This window comes from Schistocerca gregaria, chromosome 6 (assembly GCF_023897955.1).
Source record: "Schistocerca gregaria isolate iqSchGreg1 chromosome 6, iqSchGreg1.2, whole genome shotgun sequence".
NCBI classification, from domain to species: Eukaryota; Metazoa; Arthropoda; class Insecta; order Orthoptera; family Acrididae; genus Schistocerca; species Schistocerca gregaria.
In genome coordinates, this window is record NC_064925.1 from 235,833,802 (window position 1) to 235,846,026 (window position 12,225).

Consider the following 12,225-nt stretch of genomic DNA (forward strand, 5'->3'; position numbering starts at 1 on the left):
TGTATTAAATACGATGTTCAAAGTGAACAATACAGTAAACAGAGTCTCCAAAACACTTGCAGACCACAATTACGCCAATAGTAATAGTCGGTTGGCAAAGGTGCACGAAGGAATGGTATTCTATATGTGAAATGACTGACTGTATCTGACGTGGCACTGATGTGAACATTGGAACTCAAGAGCTGTATAACATGCATTAACTGATTAACTGCTGCCGGAAATTGAAAACACGACACTGAGGTTGTAAGCTAAAACAGAAAATTCCCTATGTACTGGATCTGCAACGAAACGATGCTCACCGTAGACATGTACCTGTCGTGGCTGGATCCCGGGCTCGTCATTGCGGAGCTCCCAGGAAAATAGTGCTCAGCCTCAAACATTGGACTTAGCCTCGATCGCCACCCTTGGAGCCAAGTCTGCGATGCGTACAAAAGTCACCTCAAAATCAAATTTTCTCCTCAGGTTTCAGAAACAAACCACGATGGTTACAACACATCATCCTTGAACGATCCCCTCACATCTTTGTTCTGAGAAGAACTCCCATCTAGTGTTCTGCAAAGAACGTTCCTTTCTGCTGTTCAACAAAGAACTCCCCTCGATCTGTCTCTAAACTCAGACTTCCAAAATATATTATCCCACACGGGGCGTCTCTGAAAGTTATTCTTCCAATTCTACATGGCATGATCACTCTAAACAAATTGCGTAATAAAAAATAGCTGCACCGTCCTCTTTCGGGGGATGGAGGAACAATACACCCCCAATAGAAAGGCTTGCCAACAGAAGTTAATGACGCCAGTGGTGCATACCTGACGCCGCTGACTGATCGTCATGGCGCTAGTTTTTCAGCGCGTGCCAGTAATCACTTGGCATGGATCTCAGCTTTCCAAAATATGTGGCTGACATCCAATAGGGCAGGACTGTTTCAGATTCACAGAAGAACATTTTACTATCTTAGCAGATATGCTTCTTTGAAACTATAGATTCTTGGTCAGCCAGCCTTCAGATACCAAAAAAATTATTCTTCCTACAGGGAGGATTTTGAGAGCGCCGATCCATCGTGACGAGGGTCTGAAACTTTTGAAAGCAATCTGGCCAGCATTTTGGACAATACGCTGGGCTGTGTTAGCAACAGGCCACTTTTCGTCACTTGGCGACGCCACATTGCTTCTCCCGTGCCCCTTAATCATATTCTCGTAATATAAATGCAGGCACGAGTCCCCACGTGATATCCGCCATTCTACCTATTGCTTGACACCACCACCACCTTTCCTGAATTTGACTCATTATTGCGGCCTTTGGGTAGGACTCCAAGAAGTGCGTTTCTCTCCACGTGGTGACAGCATGGACAGATTACAAAATGTTACTTAACAGAAGACAAGACCCATCACCTATATGTACCCTATTTAGCTTTATGCTGAGGCACGAAGTATGCAGTTACTGTCATCTCATGTCATAACAGTAATTAAAAGGAAAGGTAGGCTAGCCAACAGGACTTGCCGTCTTCATCTATTCATACTATGCCCTAGCGGCGGAGTCCGGACCGCGTGACTGCTACGGTCGCAGGTTCGAATCCTGCCTCGGGCATGGATTTGTGTGATGTCCTTAGGTTAGGTAGGTTTAAGTAGTTCTAAGTTCTAGGCGACTGATGACCACAGATGTTAAGTCCCATAGTGCTCAGAGCCATTCGAACCATTCCTAGAAGTGGTTTTCATTTTATGTTCTTTTCGTTATCCATAGTTTCTTCTATTGACATGTACGGGTTTTAAATTTATAGTAGATCGCATTTATTCAATTCATTACACACAATATTTTGTTGCACATTACACATTGACTTGCTCACCCAACTAACCACTATATCCCCCTGATAAGGATTTGTAGAACTATTGTTTTCTATAATGCACTTTGCATTACACCTTTATTTAATTAATTTGTGTCCATTTTACCTGTAATAGCGTTATGCACAAGTGCATCATCAGCTTTCTCAGTGTTTCTCATTTTGTTGACAATTCATATGTAATCGGACATCATTCCTATGCATTCCACCAGTTGATTAACTTCTGGAACAGTTTACAACATATAAATCGCAGTGAGCTCTTTATCTGAAGCGATAGTCTGATACTTTCCATTCTTAGGCTATCTTTAATAGTTTTGCTTCATCTCTCCAACTACAACTTCTCTTCAATTTGCTATTTTACTTTCTTCTACTCATATTTACTTTTGCTTCCATTTTAACTCAAACATAGTAAGAAGTATGCCTTGTACACCATTCATCAGGTCATTCAATCATCCTTACTCTTGACCACATTTAATAAGTTCCTGTAGCTCTAAGCAGTGACAGCACCTGATCTCTCATCATTCATTATTTTCTATTAGTTGCTCTGAAATTTCTTTCAGTTTCAGCGCCTCTTGACATACAACTTGATCAACAGTGATGACAAGCTTCAACCCTGCTTTAAACGATTCTTATGGAGACGTGTTGACAAGAGGTATTTCAGAATTTTTTATGTGCAAACTCTTCAGGCTTTTTAAATGAAGGGAACATTACTTTCTACGCCTTGATTCTTCTGTTTACATTTGAGCCTCCCGCTGCCACTAGAGGAGTGCGAATTGTAGTGTATGAAATGACGATTTGTTACCGTAACAATATCGCTGCATAAGGAACAGCGTCCTGTAATCGAGTTTCAGATTCGAAGAGTCATTCCGCACATGGAGCACCCTTTTCTCTAGTGTGACAGTTCTAGACCGCACATGAGTGCTGCCATATCGCAACAATCTCATCCCTTGGGTCCACTGCCACTGACCGTCTTCCATACAGTTCTGACTTCGCCCCATCGGATTTGTATTTGTTTCCAAAACTTCCAGAACACGTTTGAAGTCTTCACTTTGATAGTGCTGAAGCGGTGCTATCAGAGGTGAGGTTGTGGCTCCCTCAACAAAGTCTTGACGGCGTCAACAAACTGGGTTTTCTTCGGAAGACATGTGTTCGTCACCGGGGAAACTATGTTGAGAAATATATATGTAGATTTGAAAAATAAGGATTTAGAGTGTTACTGATGTTCATTTTATTTAAAAAGCCTTAAGAATTTTTACACATAAAAAAATCTAAGGCATTAAACACAAGCACGACCTCACTATGTAAATTAGTGTTTACAGAAACGCGTAGACACACACACACACACACACACACACACACACACACACACACACACACACACACACACACACACACACAAAGACGATGATGATGAACCAAACAATTATTCAAAACGTTATGCCCACTGCCAACAGCGACATTGAATGCTGCGTTTTGGCATTACACACACGTGACAAAGTAAGGTAAATGAACAGAGTAGATACGAATAGTGAACAGCTTTAGCGATAATAATGGTGCAAACTGGGAAATCCACTACATATGCGAGTTTGACAAAATGCATTTTGTTACTGCCTGGCACTTAGGAATGTAAAACATCTTAGAAGAGGCGAGGCTGGTGTGCTTTTAATATGCTACATCTACGGGAAGAGGATAATGGACGATGAAACCATGAATAAGGTACAAGTTAGATGTCTAGACCCAATCACAGAACGTGAAGAACAGAGGCCTCTCCGCCCTGTAAGGCAATGTAGGCAGCGATATGTGGCAGACCTGACGACAGAGTACAAAGCTGGTGTAGGCACATAATCATCAGTATTGGATCGTTGATCAATGGAAAATCGTCGCCTCATCGGATAAAGGACGTTTCCTGTTACACCATATAATTGGTGGTGTCCAGATATGCCCTCATACAATTAGAGTGGCTTCTCGAATTATGTATGGATGAAGGAAGAGCAGTGCGGGGAACATGATGGTAAGGGAAACAATGAACTGTGGTGGTATCGAAGGCACTGTGGTAAATGAGGCCTGTGTGAGCACTTTTGCGGATCACCAGCATCCTCTAATGCTTGATGTTTTTCTTGGTGGCTATGGCTTATTCCATTTGGATAACTGTCCTTGTCACGCGGCCATACTCGTGCTACAATGGCTTGAAGCGCTTACTGGTACACTCACTTTGATATCATAGCCAACAAATTTACCTCATGTAATCCATATAGGACACTATCAGGCGCCAGCTTCGTGCTGAGAAACAACCGCCACGTAGTGTACGGTAATTTTGAGATCTGTTCACAGGTATCACTACAGCCGCTCCCTAACATCACATCCTAATTAATATGACCTGCTATCACTTTTAAGCAGTTGCCCTCCACTGTCATAAAAAAGTGTTACGCAACCTAACAACGCAAGTGAGCTAAGAGTGCTCAAGGCCATACGATGTCAAGAACTATTTCACATTAACAACAAAGCTCTGGAGCCTAAAGGTTCAGGGTTCAACCCCTGGAATGTGCAAATTTTTTATTAAAAATATAATTTAATCGAAATTTTACAAAAACGATTATTGTAGGCATTTGTGCCAAGTAATCTACGTTTCACAGCCTCAAAGCCTTAGGTACGAAACCACGAAATCCCAGGCCCCTGCCTCCAGTATTATGATATTTACCTGTGGCTTCAGAGCCGATGTGTTGTGGAACTGAGAGAATTACGCAGATTTGTTGTTACAGTATGAGAAATTAAAATATTTGCTTATGGCTTCAGACTTTAGGTTTTGTTGTGAAATTGCTACAGTTACGCTGTTTTATCCGACGATATTTATTTGTGCAAGAGTCGAATCTACAACCTGGAGGGCAAGAGGCCTTGGGTAAGGGACTTGAACCTAAGGCCTTACAGCAGAGACCTGGGATCGTTAGACCGCATAATAGTTTGAAGGGCATGTGTTTCAAACTGAACGTATTTCAGAATTTCAGAGTAACTAGAACGTAACCTCTGTGGGCGGCTGTATCGGCCATCTCCCTCAACTCACCTGGAACGCACTGCAACATACAGTCTTTCTGTTTTTGGTTTATTAGTATTTCGAATCGGTTGATATAGCTTTTTACAGACTATGAGAAGCCACATTTCCTTAGCATACACGTTATTTATCTTAAATGCATCCTCTTACTTTTGCTCGTCGCTGATTGCCGGCCGTTGTGGCCGAGCGGATCTAGGCGCTTCAGTCGGGAACCGCTCTGCTGCTACCATAGCAAGTTCGAAACCTGCATCGGGCATGGGTGTGTGTTATGTCCTTAGGTTAGTTAGGTTTAAGTTTTTCTAAGTCTAGGGGATTGATGACCTTAGATGTTAACTCCCATGGTGCTCAGAGCCATGTGAACCACTTTTTTCGTCGCTGATTCATTTTCCTTCTAGGGGCAGCTTCCTACTTCATCGCCAAAAAGCTGATGCTTGATCTGCTCCTCCGCCCGTTTTGATATGGCCATTCCCAAAATGAATGTGACCCATACCGGGTGTTATCAGCCGCTATTGCTGTGGTTTCGAGGAAAAATTTGAAGGTGTGGTTGGGATAGAACGAGAGACTAAAACACATTGTAGTGTTCAAAGGTGCTACTACCTCTTTTTCATTGTTCATTTTATGAATATATCCTTTATGTTTCTGTGCACTTCTGTTTTGACATTTCTTTGTCTGTTAAATATTCTTTTTCCTTTTTTAATTTTTTATTTGTTTATAGCTTTCGTTTATTATTTTATTGTCCCTTTTGTTTTTATTTTTGTTGTTTGTGCACTACACAGTTGTAATTTTTGAACTCTGGATAAGTACACACAGCTGTGGTATACCTCTATGTCTCGATAGTATTGGTATACAGCATTCTGCTTCATTTTGAGATTCACGCTGAGACTGAATAAAACAGAGCTGCTGCAATCAGATATGTTACAACATCACTTTTTTAAAAATTTCATTTAAATACGTCGCAAATATTACACGTTGTATTGGGAGATTGTTACGTTAAAGTACGATCTTCGGTTTTCAGATTATGTCAGTAGACATGGGAACAGAGGTAGGAAAACCGAAGGACATAAACATTGAAACAAACAACTATGAAAGGCCTCTCCTGCTAAACGTTCATTCTTCAGATGTTGGTCACTGTTTTACTTCATGCTGTCCTAGCATAAATGCAACTTTATTCTCCACCTGATTGAAGTCTTCTATAGCAGTGATTAAATTTCGAGACTCTCAAATTTCAGCCTTTATCTACACAAATGCATGTTGTTCGACATACATATAGGTAAAGCCCTAGAACGTACTAGTTCTTTTCCTTCATTTTGTTAGGTAGCTATCTGAATGATTATCTTACTGGTAAAATTTCAAGAATCCGTTTCGTGAAAATGTGACACAGATTACAGAGTATTTTGCTTGAAGCTGTACTCGTTTCCGGAGTATTTGTTTCACAGTTTTTTTCTCTCTTATCATTCTTATTGCAGTTTCTTTCATGTGGTTGGTTTAATGTTGGTATATAGGAGATAAACGAAATTTTTTCCCTTCGAATCGATAACGAGCTCCATAAACGTACTCATCTTATGTACCTAGCTAGTGGACTGACAACCCACACATTCTGGCATTATCTATAAGGTCCCACTACGCACATAAAGTGCATTTATGTTTCTTCTCCGTATTATCTACGTTAACAGACTCGCACGTATCGTATTTATTAACTTGAATGGGAATAACTTGTTCCAAGTCGTTAGAAGAACTTCGTCCTATGAGACGATTTGCATAACAAGCTTTTTCTATGTATGTTTCTTCTTATTGGAAAATGAACATAGAAATCATGACCCAGGTTAAATGAGATATATTAACTACCGTTTTATATAGCCGCGTGGTCCAACGCGCTGCTCCCAGAGTGGGAAAGCGCGCCGGATCGCGGCACGAATCCATCCGGCCGATTAGTGTGAGGGTCCGGTTTGCCGGCCAGCCTGGGGATGGTTTTTAGGCAGTTTTTCATCTGCTGGTTCCCCCTATTCTGCCTCAGTTACACTATGCCGGCGATTGCTGCACAAACAGTCTCCATATGCGCGAACGCCATAGTTACTCTACCACGCAAATATTTGGGGTTACACTGGTCTGGTGTCGCACAATATAAGGTTCGGTGTGGGTTGAGTGACTGAACTGCTGTGGCCTGCTGTGGGGTTATGAACCACTGAGGGCTACGGCGGGACAAAGCCTCTCCGCCGTTTTTACGTCCCCGGTTCAATATACACATACACAATATTTTCTATAACATTGCCTAGTATGGAGTCATTTTCGACATCGCTTAGCAGAAAATTAATGTAGTTCGTTAAGAGAAAATTAAGTGAAATTTAAGCTAAGATATGAACGTATAGTGACCCGGGAATGGAGCAAGGCTTCATAGACTGATCAAGGAATTTTCTATTGTGATATAAGAGACTTGCAGACTTTGCTGGATCATTAGAGATTAATTGCTTTTTATTTAATTTTCAGCCATATTTATCTTTGCATCCGTACCGCAACATAGCGACTGTTGTCGTTGGTGTGTACAATGTATGAGAGCGTGATATGCCACTTTCAGAGGAACATCATCCACACAATTGCGAAGATAGGAAGAGCCGACAAATGCGAGGATAATCACACAATTAGCTTAACAGCTCATGCATTCAAGTAACTGACAGGAGTAAAATACAGATGAATGGAAAAGAAAATGAAGAATTTGTTAGAAGACCGTCACTTTGGCTTTAGCAAAGGTAAAGGCATTAGAGTAGCAGTTCTGACGTTGAGGTTGATAATGGACGCGAGAATGAAGAAAAATTAAGACACCTTCATAGGATCTGTCGATCTGAAAAAAAGTTCTACAGTGTAAAAAGGTACGAAGTGTTTGAAATCGTGAGAAATGTAGTGGTAAGCTATAGGGAAAGACTGGTAATATCTCGTACAAGAACCATGAGGGAACAATAAGAGAGGCAGGCGACGAACAACGTGTTATGATTAAACAGAGTGCAAGATAGGAACGTAGTCTTTCCCCACTATTGTTCGATCTACTTGGAAATAAAAGAAAAGTTAAAGAATGAGATTAAAATTCAAGATGATGGAGTACTAATAATAAGATTTGCTGATGACATTGCTGTCCTCAGTGAAAGCGAAAAGCCGTTACACGATCTATCGAGAAGACTGAACAGTCTAATGAGTAAGGTATATGTATTAAGAGTAAATCGAAGAAAGAGTAAAGCAATGAGAAGTGACATAAATTAATGATCACGAAGCAGGCTATGTTCAGGAAGTCTTCTATTTTAGAATTGAAAGACACATGACGCACGAAACAAGAAGTGCGTGAAAAGTATAGCAGCACTGGAAAAGAGGGCATTCCTGGCCAAGAGAAGTCTACTAGTTTCAAACATAAGCCGTAATTTGAGGGCAAATTTTCTGAGATTGTACATTTGGAGTACAGCACTGTGTGGTAATGAATCACAAACGTCATGAAAACAAGAACAGAACGGAATTGAAGAATTTGAGACATGGTGCTACAGAAGAATGTTAAAATTTAGATGACTGACAAGCGAAGGAATGAGGAGTTTCTCACCAGAATCGGCGGGTAAAGGAATAAATGGAAAACATTGACGAGAAGAAGGTACAGGGTGATAGGACATTTGTTAAGATATCATCGAATAATATCCGTGGTACCAGTGGGGTGGGTAGAGGTCAAAAATCGTAAACGAAGACAGAGATTGGAATTCATCCAGCAAATAATTGAGGAGGTCGATTGGAAGAGTTAGTCTGAGACGAGGAAACCATGGCGGGCGGCATCAAACTAGTTAGAAGACCGATGACTCATTCAGTGGTTGCATACTACAGGCTTTTCCAATGTTATGAACGGATTTTCACAGAAACAAAAGATAACTGTTGTAACAAACCAATCAAAATCATAATTACACTAATAATCTGCAACAATCCAACGGAGAAGAAGGGTTCCTCTAATGTTCTAAGCACTCAGAAAGAGTCACAGTACAATCACCGAAATCTATCGGAGCAGTTCGGGTTCTTCCCTCATAATAATATTACAACTGTCAACACTATCGTCAGCTGTAATTTTACTAGCAACCACTTTCGACGATACACTAAGTCATCAGGTCCGCTAAATATATAGTGGTTCCATTTTCCCGAACAACATCATTCAGAAAGTCCCACGAGAAAATAACCAGTAACCGCGTAAGCTCTTGTAAACAATCACACACGGTGAGACTGCGAGCAGAAGTCATCAGTTGCTTGCTATACGAACTGATGCAGACACCGCTTATTTTCAAGTGGGACTTCCTGAATGGTATGTTTCGGGAAAATTCAGCCAAAATATGTTTAGAGCACCTGATGACGACGACGTGTATCGCAGAAACCGGTTGCTAATAAACTGATAATGATATTACACCTGACGATTGTTACGAAAATTGGTCCTCTCCTCCTACTTAACAAGAATGGATATGCCGTATGATAATGGCTCCTCCTCGCTGAACTAACGCCTATCAGAAGTTTTTACGCGAGCGTCTGGGAATCTGAGACGGCAATTTAGCATGAGAACTGAGTCATACGCTAATTAGAGGCTACATTTAATTCCATAAGTTTCTCCTATGGAAGTCAGAGATATTGAAACAGGTACCGGGTCTCCTGGGGTTCCCGTACTGCTGCTCGTCGTTTCGTCGAGACTGCGCGGCGCGGCTGCCTGGCCACGTAGGAGCAGGCGGAGGAGCGAGACTGCGGCGCAGCCACCGCCTTGTTAAGTTCCGTTCCCCTTACGCTGCAGGTCACGGAGGAGGAGATCGACTCGTCGTACGGCGCCGCCTCCCCGCCGCCCCCGGGGACCGGCCGCCCCCGTGCCGCCAGCGACTTCACAGCCGCCGCAGACGAGCTCTTCTCCAAGTTCGCAGGTACGATCCTGTCACGTAATCGCTTCACTTCCACAGCTATAGCCTCTTGTAGCACTTCCACATTCTGCCTTTATCTAACTTTTTAACGTCATTTTGTAGTTTGTAGCTTATTGTAGCATCCTGTGCGCTGTATCCATGATTAATGTCTCACTTCGATGCATTTTTATGGTCCACAGGGACACCTGTACTTACTGATTTCTTCATTTATATGATTATGTGTGGAAGATATGGGTTTTGTTTGATTGAAGAAAGTTTTCTACACTTACGTCTATAGTCAAAGTTCCAGTTTCCAAACGCTGTATAAAAAGAACCACTGCTCAGAAGGAGTTCAAATTTGAACAGCATATTACTGACGCAGGGGGAACGTCATGTGGGAAAAATACGAAAATTTGATCAATAGAACAGGCACAACAAGAAATCCGTCGCACACAGCTGTTCCTCATTTTTTGTCCTAGATGCACAGAACGACTACATCTACACTACTGGCCATTAAAATTGCTACATCACGAAGATGACATGTTACAGACGCGAAATTTAACCGACAGGAAGAAGATGCTGTGATATGCAAACAATTAGCTTTTCAGAGCATTCACACACGATTAGCCTAAGTCGGTTGGAACGTTTCCAACCGATTTCTGATACACAAACAGCAGTTGACCGGCGTTGCCTGGTGAAACGTTGTTGTGATGCCTCGTGTAAGGAGGAGAAATGCGTAGCATCACGATTCCGACTTTGATAAAGGTCGGATTGTAGCCTATCGAGATTGCGATGTATCGTATCGCGACATTGCTGCTCGCCGTGGTCGAGATCCAACGACTGTTAGCAGAATATGGAATCCGTGGGTTCAGGACAATAACAAGGAACGCCGTGCTGGTCCCAACGGCCTCGTAGCACTAGCAGTCGAGATGACAGGCATCTTATCCGCATTGCTGTAACGGAACGTGCAGCCACGTCTCGATCCATCAGTCAACAGATGCGGATGTTTGCAAGACAACAACCATCTGCACGAACGTTTTAGCAGCCTGGACTATCACCTAGGAGACCATGGCTGCGGTTACCCTTGACGCTGCATCACAGACAGGAGCGCCTGCGATGCTGTACTCAACTACGAAACTGGGTGCACGAATGGCAAAACGTCATTTTTTGGATGAATCCAGGTTCTGTTTACAGAATCATGATGGTCGCATCCGTGTTTGGCGAAATCGCGGTGAACGCACATTGGAAGCGTGTATTCATCATCGCCATACTGTCGTATCACCCGGCGTGATGGCATGGGGTGCCATTGGTTACACGTCTCTTCACCTCTTGTTCGCATTGACGGCACTTTGAACAGTGGATGCTACATTTCCGATGTGTTATGACACGTTTATTTATCCTTCATTCGATCCCTGCGAAACCCTACATTTCAGCAGGATAATACATGACCGCACGTTGCAGGACCTGTACTGGCCTTTCTGGATACAGAAAATATTCGAATGCTGCCCTGGCCAGCTCATTCTCCAGATCCCTCACCAATTGAAAACGTCTGGTCAATGGTGGCCGAGCAACTGGGTCGTCACAATACGCCAGTCACTACTCTTGCTGAACTGTGGTATCGTTTTGAACCTCCATGAGCAGCTGTACCTATACACGCCATTCAATCTCTGTTTGACTCAATGCCCAGGCGTATCAAGGCCAGAGGTGGTTGTTCTGGTACTGATTTCTCAAGATCTATCCACCCAAATTGCGTGAAAATGTAACCACTTGTCACTTCTAGTATATTATATTTGTCCAATGAATACCAGTTTATCATCTGCATTTATTCTTGGTGTAAGAATTTTAATGGCCACTAGTGTATGAGGGAGCGAGCGCTGCTGGCAAAGTTTTACAAGAACAGTGACTGTGCGCCAGTAACATTGTAGAAGTTCCAGACATTCAAGGGTATGACAAAAGAAATTAGTCCGACCTCTGTTACGATTATGGAGCAAATGGTCACAAAATTCGAAAGGAGATGTTATTTTATAGTGGTGAGGCAGTGGAAGCAAAGCAGTTGATACGAAGACTGTCGAAGGTGTGCCCGCAGCATAACATTAGAGGCCGAGGCGGTAGTGTCCAAACATGCAGTGCATTGAGAATTGGCTGAACTTTGTCCATGTCTGCGACCACGGCGCATAAAATCCTACGATTCATCACTGATATCCATGCAAATGCGCCATGTTCAGGAACAGAAGAGCAACGTTGGCTCTTGAATATACGATTTCCAAGGACATTTCAATAGCAGGACTGCAGATTATGGCAACGGAAAATCCACAAGCACCTCAACCGGTACCAATCAACTTGGCAAAGGTGACTATGTGCTGCGGGTTGACGGCACCGTTTATCAAAGGGCCGTTTCTTCCGAGGAGATGAGTCCTACAGGTTCTATTACCTGTAACATCACTGGTGAACGCTTT